Raw genomic sequence first — 13,295 nt, 5'->3', positions numbered from 1 at the left:
ACCAGATCTTCCCAACCCAGGAATCGAACTGGGGTCTCCTGCATTGCAGGCAGATTCTTTACCAACTGAGCTATCAGGGAAGCCCCCAGGAAGTACTGAGTTGGACCCTAAAACACAAAGCTGCACTCCATCATTGACATCCTCTTAGAGACCAGGATGTTGAACTATATCCAGCTCCATGGATGTATACTACTCATATTTAAGGGTTCTTTAGCATGGTATTCCACCTGATTGGGATTTTCTTCTCCAACCTCTTTACCTAGTTAGCTCATAACAACACCTTAATTGTCACCTTCTCCAAAGAACCTCTCATTCTCCTACAGTGAATTAGATGTCCTATTGACAGGTTCTGCTGGTACTCACTACTGGTCCCTTTGGTGACACAGATTATTATTCAAATTAGTTGGCTTTTTTGTTTTTTAAATATTTTATTTTTATTTAAAACAGGTTTTTTTAAAGAGCAGTCATGTTCACAGCTAAATTGATAAATTTTAAAGATATCCCGTATACCCTCTACCCACTTACATGCACACCCTCTCCCATTATTGACATCACCCACCAGAGTGGTACATTTATCACAGTTGATGGACCTACACTGACACATTATCACCACTCAAATTGTCACCACTCCATAGCTGACATTAGAGTTCACTCTTGGTGCAGTACATGCTAGGGTTTAGACTGCAGCCATGAAATTAAAAGATGCTTACTCCTTGGAAGGAAAGTTATGACCAACCTATATAGCATATTGAAAAGCAGAGACATTACTTTGCCAACAAAGGTTCGTCTAGTCAAGGCTATGGTTTTTCCTGTGGTCATGTATGGATGTGAGAGTTGGACTGTGAAGAAGGCTGAGTGCCGAAGAATTGATGCTTTTGAACTGTGGTGTTGGAGAAGACCCTTGAGAGTCCCTTGGACTGCAAGGAGATCCAACCAGTCCATTCTGAAGGAGATCAGCCCTGGGATTTCTTTGGAAGGAATGATGCTAAAGCTGAAACTCCAGTACTTTGGCCACCTCATGCGAAGAGTTTTAGTCATTGGAAAAGACTCTGATGCTGGGAGGGATTGGGGGCAAGAGGAGAAGGGGATGACAGAGGATGAGATGGCTGGATGGCATCACTGACTCGATGGATGTGAGTCTGAGTGAACTCCGGAAGTTGGTGATGGACAGGGAGGCCTGGCCTGCTGTGATTCACGGGGTCGCAAAGAGTAGGACATGACTGAGCGACTGATCTGATCTGATCTGGTTCATAATATGCCATCAGACAGTATTTTCACTCCCTTAAAAATCCTCTGTGCTCTTCCTATGCTCCCAACCTTCACCCCTGGCAACCACTGATCTTTTCATGGGCTCCATAGTTTTCCCGTTTCGACAATGTTATATAGCTGAAATCGTATAGCATGTACTCTTTCAACATTTTCTGCTGATTAATATGCATGTAAGGTCTCCCCCTGTCTTTTCCTGGCTTAGTAAATAATTTCACCTTAGCACCAAGTAATATTCCATTGCCTGGGTATACCACAGCTTGTTTATCCATTCATCTACCAGAGGACACCTCGGTTACTGCCAAGGTTTTCAAATTAGCTGGCCATAGATCTGTGTTGTCAAGTGTTCCATGACTCCATGAAGACCAGACTGTACCTCATTTACTGTTTTGTAGCCCCCAACCTACAGTCTGGATCATAGTACAAAGAAAATCCTATGGGAGTAAGAAAATGAAAATCCTCATATTGTGTAAAGACGGTTTTGAAAAGTTTTCTGCAGTGCTAGACCTCTCAATACAACTACTCAGAACTATATTCCCACTTTCCCTAGTTGATAAAATCCTTTCACTGTCCCTGACATTAGTTCAAAAGGCAGGAATCAAGTGTTCCCTTAAATGGAAGCCTATAGATTATATAATTCTTAATGGATGGTAATGAAAATATCAGTTATGTAAGGATTATTGCCCAGTAAAAAATGAAACCTCTCCAATCAGCAAGACTCCCCTATACGTGGACAGTGTCACTGGCAGATGCATGCCACCTGTCACTCCTAAGGGACTTGGGCACCAAGGGAATGCTACTGAAATCTGCTCCAGTTCTGGGTGATCAAACTCATTCCTTATAAGATCCTCTATCCTTGATTAAATAAACTGAGAATTTAGTCTACCACTCTGCCTTGTGTGTATGTGTGTTTGCATGTGCATGCATTTGCTCTGTTAAATTTGAAATTACACAGAAAGTCAGGAAAAACTTTATAAAGGAAATAACATTTGAATAAGGAAATTTATAGAAGGCTAGAATTTTGTCCTGTGCAGTCATAGGTATAAGAGTCTTCGAGGTAGATGTAAAACATACAAAACTACAGTGGGGTTCAGGAAAAAAAGAGAAAAAAATAGATCGCTGGGATATAAATTTGGACTGGTAGATGAAGACAGTGGGAGGTAAGGTTGGAGAGGTGTGTTGGACCATGACATTGAATGCCCATTGAAACCAAGTTAAAGAGTAATGATAGCAAGAAATGATGTGCAATGTTATTGATTTTTAAATAGGAAATTTAGTTAGTAAAGTAAGTAACATTTAAAAGCCATTTATAGTTATTGCTATTTTGTTGCTTCTCTAAGCCTCTTTAGTTTAACTGCTCTCTACTGTTCCTCTTCCTCAGAATGTTGTCCTTGCAGTTTTTGGATGGTGACGTGTACACAATAAATTTCACAATAATGTGAATTTATTCAGGGCCACTCTAAAGAGCTACCTTATTCACAAAACAATTCCAAGTTCTCATTCATTAAGTGTCCCCAAGTAATCTCTCTGTTTCAAGTTTCTGAAATATATCATATTTTATAGCATTAGAGTTCATTTTGTTCTGCCTTTTTCCTACTAGAATACAAACCCACTAACCATAGAAGACAGGTCTGACTTCTAACAACAACCACAATAAAAAACAGTAATAATATTCACTAATAACTACACCGTGCTTACTGATGTGAACATCTTTAAGCACAGTACAAGGATTCACACCTCAGTACCTGGAGATGATGAAAATGTAACAGAGAGAGATGTAGGTCACATAATTTGTATGGCTAGAATTATCAGCCAGAAATTCTAGATTCAGAGTCCCTGCTCCTCCTCCTAGGGAATTTGTTGTTGTTCAGTCACTTAGTAGGGCCCCCTCTTTGTGACCCCGTGGACTGCAGCATGCAGGGCTTCCCCCTCCTTCACCATCTCCTGGAGTTTGCTTAAACTCATGTCTATTGAGTGGTAATGCCATCCAACCGTCTTGTCCTCTGTCATCCCCTCCTCCTGCCTTCATTTTTTCCCAGCAACAGGGTCTTTTCCAATGTGTCAATTATTTGCTTCAGGTGGCCAAACTTTTGAGCTGCAGCATCAGCCCTTCCAATGAATATTCAGGACTGGTTTCCTTTAGGACTGACTGCTTTGATCTCTTTGCTGTCAAGGAGACTCTCAAGAGTCTTCTCCAGCACTACAGTTCAAAAGCATCAATTCTTTGGCCTTCTTTATTGTCCAGCTCTCACATCCATACATGACTACTGGAAAAACCACAGCTTTGACTATACGGACAATTGTTGGCAAAGGAATGTCTCTGCTTTTCAATATGCTGTCTAGATTGTTCATAGCTTTTCTTCTAAGCAACAAGCATCTTTTAATTTCATGGCTTCAGTCATCATCTGCAGTGATTTTGGAGCCCAGAAAAGAAAGTCTGTCACAGTTTCCATTGCTTCCCCATCTATTTGCCATGAAGTGATGGGAGCAGATGCCATGATCTTCATTCTTTGAATATTGAGTTTTAAGCCAGCTTTGTCACTCTGTTTGTGACTGCAGCATGCCAGGTTTCCCTCTCACCTTCCTTATTTAACTTATAAGCAGAGTATGTCATGTGAAATGCCAGGCTGGATGAAGCTCAAGCTGAAGTCAAGGTTTCCGGGAGAAATATCAATAATGTCAGATGAGCAGATGACACCACTCTTATGGCAGAAAGCTAAGCAGAACTAAAGAGTCTCTTGATGAAAATGAAAGAGGAGTGAAAAAAGACGACAGGATGAGATGGTTGGAATGCATCACTGACTTGATGGACATGAGGTTGCGTCAACTCCAGGGCTTGGTGATGGACAGGGAAGCCTGGCATGCTTCAGTCCATGGGGTCGCAAAGAGTCGGACATGACTGGGCAACTGAACTGAACTTTCACTCTCCTCCAGTATAATGAATACTGTTCCATTATCAAAACCAAGGTGCTATTTTGTGCATGCTATAATTAAACAGTAATAATACTAATACTTTCTATTTACCCAGAGTCTTGCCCTCAAAAATATAACCAATTAATTTACTAAATTAAAAAATATTTATTAAGGTTCATTAGTAAACCAGTCTCTATCCTTATAGACCTTACAGCCGTGAGATACTATAGAGCTACAACATGTGACAAATAAACTTTTATTCATTTAAGATAGGTCTTAACAACCAAATTATGTCTTTAGTCATAATTTTAAGAAAAAATGTTAACCTGAAACAGTACTGATTATTTTAGTGAATTTATGTATCCTTTTGGACTTTTTATTGATACGTGGATTATCAAGAAGACACATTTTAGTAAGAGTGTGTGCTTGGAAAATGTTAACAAATTACTTAAGACAAATGATTTCCTTGTTCATCAGGGTTTAAATATCAGAAAGAATGTCCAAGCCAGTTAGCAATTCTTACATTACAAGAGGGAGTCATTTTAGACCAGAGAGGAGGACTTTGATACAATAGTTCTTGACATGTGAATTCATCATGTTATAACTGTTTGGGAAAGAACTGCTTTCCTACAAAAGTTAGACATACACTTTCATCTATATGAAGTATTTGAATCATATGTATCAATTTCTTATGTTACCAGTTTAGTATTACAAATAAGTCGTTCTTTTTGTCCTGATTTAAAAACATATTTATATACTCCTTATGAATGTGTTACTGTGGTACGAAATAAAATACAGAATACAAGGACTAAATGTAAGAGGTGAGAGGTAAAGGATTCAAAACCCAAGGCTTCTTTTTTGGGCCCATTATATGGCTACTCAATTTCACCAACATGGTTAGTTAATGACAAGTTCTTCCCAGAATAAATTTCAAGAAATACTTTATGGCATTTTTTTCTGCAGTCTCCTACACTATGGTTCCCTCTAATGTAACTGCCAATCAGATAATACCTAGCACAAATTTCAAATACATGTGACATATTTTCAAGAAAGATGAATCAACAGGTTTCATATACTTTACTTAAAAACATTAAGATAAACTAAACAACCAAACATATCAACAAATGCCCTAAGTTTCTACTTTAAAGATAAAATTTTCACATCAAAAGGCACCAATTTGTATAAAATGCTGTGGCCTTTCATTTTGCAATGCCTATGTTTTATATTTATTGACTTAATTTATTTCTTCTCCTTTTATTCATTCTAATTTTTCTAGGTTTTCACAGTGAGTTTTTAAAATTCATATGCTTTTATTTCAGCAGGTACTCAACTGATACTTAGAATGTGGGTTATAATTCCACAACATTATCATATTTGCCTGTGGTCATATCAGACAGCACTGTCTGACTTGTAAAATAAATATTTAAAAGAGAAATGCTATGGGAGCAAATCAACATTATTATAAAATGATAACAAGCAGATTAGGCGGTATAGTATAAGCAATATTATATTTTGACTCATAATATTTCCTCCTGTATTCTCAAAGAAGATTATTAAAAGATCTATCCAAAAGATAAATATCATAAATAGATATTATAGAGTATGTTTAAATCATAAAATTACATGTAATTGTATTTCCAATGATTCTCCCAACATATATTGCATTATTCAATGAGAATAGTGAGAGATTCAATTAGAATAATGAGAGATACAAATACCAATGATTCCTCTTTAAAAACTCATCTGATTTTTATACATGTAAGTCAAAAGTAAAATTCTTCCTGTTGTACTGCTTCTCAACTAAGCTACATAGACCCATAAGGAGCATAGATCCACAGAATATATAAATTATTTACCAAGAAAGAAAATAGATTTCCCAGGTTCATCATAAAGCCACTGGCTTCACAACTATGGTTATTCCAACTTGAATGCTACACGAGTAACAACAAAAAATACCAACTGTCATTAAAATCATTAAATTAATGCTAAAAAGTACTTAGTTTGTAATTACATCCCAGATAAAATTAACAAGCCCTTGTAAACTTTATTATTAAGTGTGCATGTTATGATATTGGCAAATCTAACATTTTCTTGCAAGAGTTTATTACTTTGTTGCATAAAAGAAACAGTACTTCATCCTATTTGTATTCTCGAGCAAGACCAAATCATTCTTTACATATTTCTAAACCATATATGGGAAGACAGAATTTCAAAGACATTCTGTATTTTTTATGGAATGCTAAGAAGTTTAAAAATATAAAATCCATGCAAATTACGTTGTTTATAGAAAGTAACAACTCACAGTTCTTCTCAAGTTAGTTTCCCTATTTTTCTTCTTTTCCATTATTTATCTGGATCCTTGTTTTCCTTTAAAGCATAATTTGTGTCATGATGACACCAACATCATTGTTCTCCAAACCATTAATTCAATTAACTTTTGTTACTTTGAAGACTGAAAATATCCTTATGAAATATAGGATATCCAGTGAAGCAACCAGACCAAAAAAAAAAAGAAAATAATACTTCATCTGCATACCTGCAGGAAGAAAACAGACTATTCCAATTCCTATAAAGCATGGCTCTTCATTTATAGCTTTGAGGACCAGGATACCAGATTATTTATTGTTTTTTAAAGCATCATATTAAGAAACGTGATGTCACTTACCAGTCAGTTTACATCTTTGCAGCCAACTTCAAACATAGTCAACACTGAAAAAAAAAATTAATAATTAAAATGTGAAAGTAAACATATAAAAACTGAGTATTCCATGGAAAATTTAGAAATTATATTGTTAGAGCTACATGAACACACCTCCAAGTAAGTGTTTTTTAGACAAAATGCATCGCAATGATACTAATGACCACAGATGAGCAAGTATGTACAAACCGATCTTAAAAATTTATGCACAGGAAAAAAAAAAAAATTTATGCAAAGAAATAAATTCAGTAAATATTTTAAATGCATCAACTAGGATTAAAATGAATTGAGGATAAAAAATTGTTACAGTGAGTCTATGTCCACTTAGATATTGTCTAACCAGATGCGATAAAAATAAATATTGCCATATTTATTGTAGCCTTTTTTCATAACATAGGGATTGACAAGCTTCTGGAAAGAAACAGCAAATATTTTAGCCTTTGCAAGCCTGCAGTCTCTTCTTCAACTACTCAACTCTGTGTATGTAAATTAATAGATATGGCTGTGTTCCAGTTCAACTTTATTGACAAAATCAGCCTGTTGACAAAGATTTGGCTCCAGGACACAATTTACCATCTCTTGGCAAAACCCACTGAGAGTTCCCACTCAGGAATAACAGTCCTTGCAAGTGGCAGACAATAAAATATGGAGAATCACAGGGCTGATTAAGTTAGACCCCTTAGGTTCATAATAAGTGGTATGACTTAAAATTTCCCTACAAAAACCTGACATTCTCAGTCCTAGAAGATGATGTATGAGACTCAGAGTAATTATTTTTAAAATTTACAGTAAATATCAAAAGTATATTTCTCATACAAGGTAAATATCTAAAATGTGATAGTAAGAAAATTTTATATTTTTAAAAGAAGGAAGACAATTATTGATTTTCGTGTATGCTTAAAAAAATGCTGAATGATAGCAAGTTTCCTGGGACCAATAGATCAAGGAGGCCAAATACTAAATGAGAAAAAATAAGAGATTGAAATTAGCCAGAGAGATTCATCACGCCAACTTTACAATCCTTGGAAGGTAAGTTGAAAAGATGAGTCTGCAAAATGTTCTAAAGAAGTATCTTGATGTCAGTTAGAGAACCTCACTGATCGACTCCCTGCAACGGTATCATATTTGGTTCTTAGTTACCTAATATGTTTCTTATTAGAAATAAGAGGACAGATTGAATTGTCCATACACACACAACTCTTCAGAGGAATATTAAGTTTATTATTTTTGGCAATATGGGATGAACTCAAAACTGGTAAACAGATTATGCAGGAAAGAAATAATTCTATTTCTGACAGAAAAGGGTCTAGTAAAAGGATATGGCTATTATTTCACAGTTATAACTTTTCCAATTTATATTTATTTTTGGATTTTTGAAAGTGACTCTGTGTACCTCAAAGTATATTTCAACATTTAGTGAACACCTACCCCCACCCACACTCTCATACAATTGCTTACATTCCACATGGAAATTTTTTAAATTAAACTTTTTATTTTGTATTGGGGGTATAGCCAATTAACAATGCTGTGATAGTTTCAGGAGAACAGCAAAGGACTCAGCAAAGGATTCATGTATCCATTCTCCCCCAAACCCCATCCTGTCCAGACTGCCAAATAACATTGGGCAGAGTTACATGTGCTCTACAGTAGGTTTTGTTGGTTATCCATTTTAAATATACCAATGTGTACATGTCCATACCAAACTCCCTAACTGTCCCTTACCCTCACCCTTTTATAATTCATTCTCTAGGTCTGTGAGTCTCTTTCTGTTTTGTAAATGAGTTCATTTGAGTATTTTCCATTTTGAATGGCTGGCTTGTCCTAGTAACTTTATACCAAAAGAATGGCTCTACTTATGAGAATAAAGAAATATTGAGATAGCATGGTGCTCCATGCTTGGAACTGAAGGAAGAACAACTGACTGCAGGGGGAAGGGGTAAGGACGAAGACTTGCTCTGAGTGGCAGTTCTCCATTTTAAGAGGAGCTATAAATGAATCTTTAAAATGTAGCTGAGGGCTGCCCTGGTGGCTTGGTGGTAAAGAATCTGCCTGCCACTGCAGGAGACTCGGGTTTGATTCCTGATCCAGGAAGTTCCCACATCCTGCGGTACAGCTAAGTCAGTGTGCCGCAAGTACTGAGCCTGGGAGCACTGGCTGAGCCCAGAGCAGCAACTACTGAAGCCTGCATGCTCTAGAGCCTGTGCTCTGGACAGGGGAAGCCGAAGCAACGAGGAGCCTGTGCACCAGAACTAGAGAGTAGCCCCAGCTCGCTGCAAATAGAGAAAACTCGCACAGCAATAAGGACCCAGCACAGACAAAAATAAAATAAATAATTTTTTTTAATTAAAAATGTAGCTGGAGTCCACATGATCAAAAACAACATTGCCCCCCTTTGGTAAACTGCTACTTCTTGGCTAAACTCCAGTGCCCAGATGTTGGAATTCCAATTACCATGCAACTGTCAAAAATGAAAGTTGTTTCAAGAGAAGCTGACAGTCTGCTCTTCATTTCAGAGAAAATGGGGGATCTTAGCCACTAATTACCCACTCCAGTGTTCTTGCCTGGAGAATCCAAGGGACTGGGGAGCCTGCTGGCTGCCGTCTGTGGGGTCACACAGAGTCGGACACGACTGAAGTGACTTAGCAGCAGCAGCCACTAATTTGCTCAAAGTCACAAAAGTAGCAATTTGTAGATCCTGCATTCATTACAAAACCAGATTGGTCTTTTTCCAAATTTTATACAATATGGAAACTCTGCGTCCATAAGCAGTTCATTCATTGGTTCAATAAGAGTTTATCTGCAGACACTCTTCTTACTGTTTAGGATACAAGAGTCAATAGCACAGAGTAAAGAACCTACCTCCTTGAGTTTATTTTCTAAAAATGGATGATTGACAATAAATCATACATCACTACATTACATGATTTGCTATCAGATTAAAAGAGTTGGGCAAAAAGGAAAAAGCAAAGTAGAATAAAGGGCCTGAGGATTGTAGGGTAGAAGCTGACTTGGGGCAACGGAGGAGGAATTTTCAATCTTACACTGGGTGTCAAGGCAAACTCACTGACATTTCAGCAAACAGCTGAAAGAGATAAGGGAAGTAAACATTTCCATAAAGATTGACTCCAGGAGAGAATTTCAGTACAAAAGCCAGGCCTGAAGCTTGAGGACCAAAACCTACCTTGTTTTGAGAAATGGCAAGGTGATCAGTATGACTGGAGGAGAATGAATGAAGGGGAAAACGGTGGGAGAAGGAGCCAAATCAGAAAAGGGGCACAGAGATCTGATTAAAGAGAGCTTTGCAGAGCTTTGGAAAGAGACTGCACTTTACTCCATGTACACTGCGGAGCTGGTTTTGACCAAAAATTAATCCGTACTAAAAGGACCACCCTGGTTGCTCTCATGAGCATTAGATCCAGGTTTTAAGTAATGTATAAGCAAGGAAATGAGCTAAGTTACTACAGTTATCCTGCTGAAAGATGGTGTTGGATTGGATCATCCTAATAGTGATGGAAATAGTGAGAAACATTAATTATTGATGAACTTGAAAGATATTACAATCTGAGAGTAAACGGCATATCAGATATGGGTTCTGAGAGAAGGGAGAGAAATCGGTTATTTCAGTAAGAGAGCTTTCTCCATTAAGGTTTCTGTTCTATAAAAGATGTTGTATGAGTGATGGAGCATTGCCTGTGAAGACAGACAAACCCGCTGGTTGGTTTCTGGCTCTATTGTGTTCTAGGCTTCCCCCTTTTGAACAAAACAGTGCTGTCCTTAAGAGCTCAGGTCTGAACTCTTGTGACCCTTTCTGTGAATCCTGGTTCTTTCACTTACTAATTTTAAGCAGCTGACGTTGACACTCTAGCCTTCACTTTATAATTGGGCTAATGAACATATTTACCAGGGAGGAATAGAGAAAGAAGCAGAGAAGGGAAAAGAGAATGTGTTACATCTGCTAAAGCATGCGAAGCAGAATCAGCTAAGTGCCAAACATACAACAGGTGCCGTACGTTGAATCAATGGTTTTGGTTCCTCCTCCCTCCCTGTAGCCACATCCTTTGCTCTGTAACTTTGCAATTGCTTCTTTTCCAACATAAATAACATTTTTATTAAAAAGAAATACTATGTCTTCCAAAACAGATGAAGGCAGTGTAATGAGTGGCATTGTTTTATATTTTTGCAAATCTCTTGAATATCTGTCTTACTAAAAGAGCTTACTGTCACATAGGCTTCTGCTCTCAGCTTTTCTCTGATATACTATTTTGGTTGAAGAACTTAAAACTATTGAATATCATCTTATTTGATATTATATCCCAAATTTACAAGTCGTCCTTCCTTAAGTTTGTTTGCAAAAGAAATCTTAAACCTGATCAGTGGACTCCAATAATATTACCATTCATAAAATTTAAGCTTTTAAACAAAAAACTAGGATTTTGAAAAATTTGCATACATCACTGTGAGCTTAATAGCTTCCTAACAAAATTTTTCTCATGAGGTTAGTGATGATATAGACAAATGAAACTATCTGATATTCTAGCAGTTCCTTCTAAAGAGAACGATTACATTTACCCACTCCTTGAGTTCAGGTTGAGCCCTGTGACTTTCTTTGGCTGTAGAAAAAGGCAGAGGTGAGAGCTTGACAATTCCAAGTTGAGTTCTTATGTGTGCTGTGTGCTAAGTCACTTCAGTTGACTCCATGGACTGTAGCCCGCCAGGCTCCTCTATCCATGGGATTCTCCAGGCAAGAATACTGGAGTGAGTTGCCACGCTCTCATCCAGGGGATATTCCCGACCCAGCGATTGAACCTGCGCCTCTTACCTCTCCTGAGTGCTCTTTACCACTAGCACCACCTGAGAAGTCCTAAGGAGGCCTTCGGTATTACTGCTTTTGTGCGGGCTCCATCCTAGCTCTGCATTGCCAAGAGGATGAGAGCTGCTGGGGCAGAACCACTTCTGTTGATAGTTGACCTGTAGCTGCAAGCGGAATTACCCAGGCAAGCACAGAGGAACCAACCCAAAGACTCACAAGGGAGACTAAACCGCTTGTCTTCTCAACCACTGTGTTTGAGGATATTTCATTGCATAGCAATGAAGGGTAGGCATTAAATAATCCTAGCTTATTTCCTTAGGATTTTGGTTAAAACAAAATGTGAAGCAAGCAACACTTTCCACCCACCTCCAAAAAACTTATATTAAATGATTTCCCTTTGCTTTATAGTTTTTTGAATAATTTAATGCTGAGAGAGATAGAAATTTAAGACACAGGTCAAATTCTTCAACACAAAATATCAAATTTTACACTAAGCCTCCAAAATGTCACTTAACTCCTTTCTCTTTAAGTTACAGGGTACCTTGGAGAGTTGCATAAGTGCTAGAAAGCTTCAAATGGGATCAGAAGCCAAAGCCAGTGAGTTTGAGCAGTATCCTTGACTGTGTAAGAACACTTTCATATTCATTGCAAATCCAATGGAAAAATGAGCTGCTTTAAGCCAATTCTTTCCAAATAAAATATGCTTTAAACATAAAACATTCTTTGTTGGGGAGGGTTTATTGCTATTACTGAGGATATTACTACATATTAAGTAAGTTGAAAGTGATATGAATAGTGTGTCTCTCTCCATTATTTGTGGATTCAGTATTTAAAAACGTATGTACCAGCTAAAATATATTTGTTGCTCATTTGATATGCACAGAGTGGTGGAGAGTTAGGGCCACCTGGCGTGCCTGTTACCAGCTGAAGTCAAACAAGGAGATGCTCTGCTTTCTTGTTTAAGCTCATACTGAAAGCAAGTGTGCTCTTCCTGTGGTCTATTTAATGCTACATTTTTCTCATGCTTCTGCTTTATTAATATTGGTGATGTCACTATTTATAATGGCCCCCAGGTACAGTGTTTAAGTGGTGTCAAATGTTCTAAGCTCCAGAAGGCTGCAATGTGCCTTATGCAGAAAACACAGGAGTTAGACAAGCTTTGTTCAATGTTGAGTTATAGCGCTGTTGACTGTGAGTTCAAGGTGAAGGGATCAACAAAATAAAATCAGTAAGATGTATTCAAACATCACATAAGATCACATACTTACCAGTTGAAAGATGTGACCAGAGGTTCATAGGAACCTAACCCTGTATGTTTCCTAAGAGTAATGGGTTAGTTTTCCCTAGGTTAGTGTTTGTGGTAATTTTAAAGACTATAACAACTTCCAATAAGGAGAATGGACTGTGCATATATATGTGTGTATTTGTGCATTTCTATACACATATCTATATATTTTTCTATATATATGAGATGTCTCCTTTAGAAGAGCATTTTAGCTATATTCCCCATTAGCTTCAGTCACCAAACAATTCTGTACAGAAAGAAGCCACTAGTTTCTCTAAAGCAAGCCAAGGACCTTGCATGAAAAGATGATGATGAATAATATT

At 37.4% G+C, this 13,295-nt stretch overlaps 1 long non-coding RNA gene across 4 annotated transcripts in view; it reads right to left on the bottom strand.

Moving 5' to 3' along the window:
- LOC112585150 overlaps positions 1–12,564 on the bottom strand; it is a 382,398-nt gene extending 369,834 nt beyond the window's left edge. For 2 of the 4 annotated variants that reach the window (XR_006551316.2, XR_006551315.2), the window contains exons 1-2: positions 11,447–11,663; positions 6,845–6,888 (exon numbers count right to left, since the gene is read on the bottom strand). This is a non-coding gene — a long non-coding RNA (uncharacterized LOC112585150). Of the gene's footprint in view, positions 1–6,844; positions 6,889–11,446; positions 11,664–11,696 lie in introns of those variants that run through there. The other 2 variants (XR_006551317.2, XR_006551318.1) reach the window with 2 other exon arrangements.
- Between the last annotated feature and the right edge of the window lie 731 nt (positions 12,565–13,295).

Source organism: Bubalus bubalis, chromosome 5 (genome assembly GCF_019923935.1).
Source record: "Bubalus bubalis isolate 160015118507 breed Murrah chromosome 5, NDDB_SH_1, whole genome shotgun sequence".
NCBI classification, from domain to species: Eukaryota; Metazoa; Chordata; class Mammalia; order Artiodactyla; family Bovidae; genus Bubalus; species Bubalus bubalis.
The sequence above is the reverse complement of the archived record's forward strand: the minus strand, read 5'-3'. Positions and strand labels throughout refer to the sequence as shown.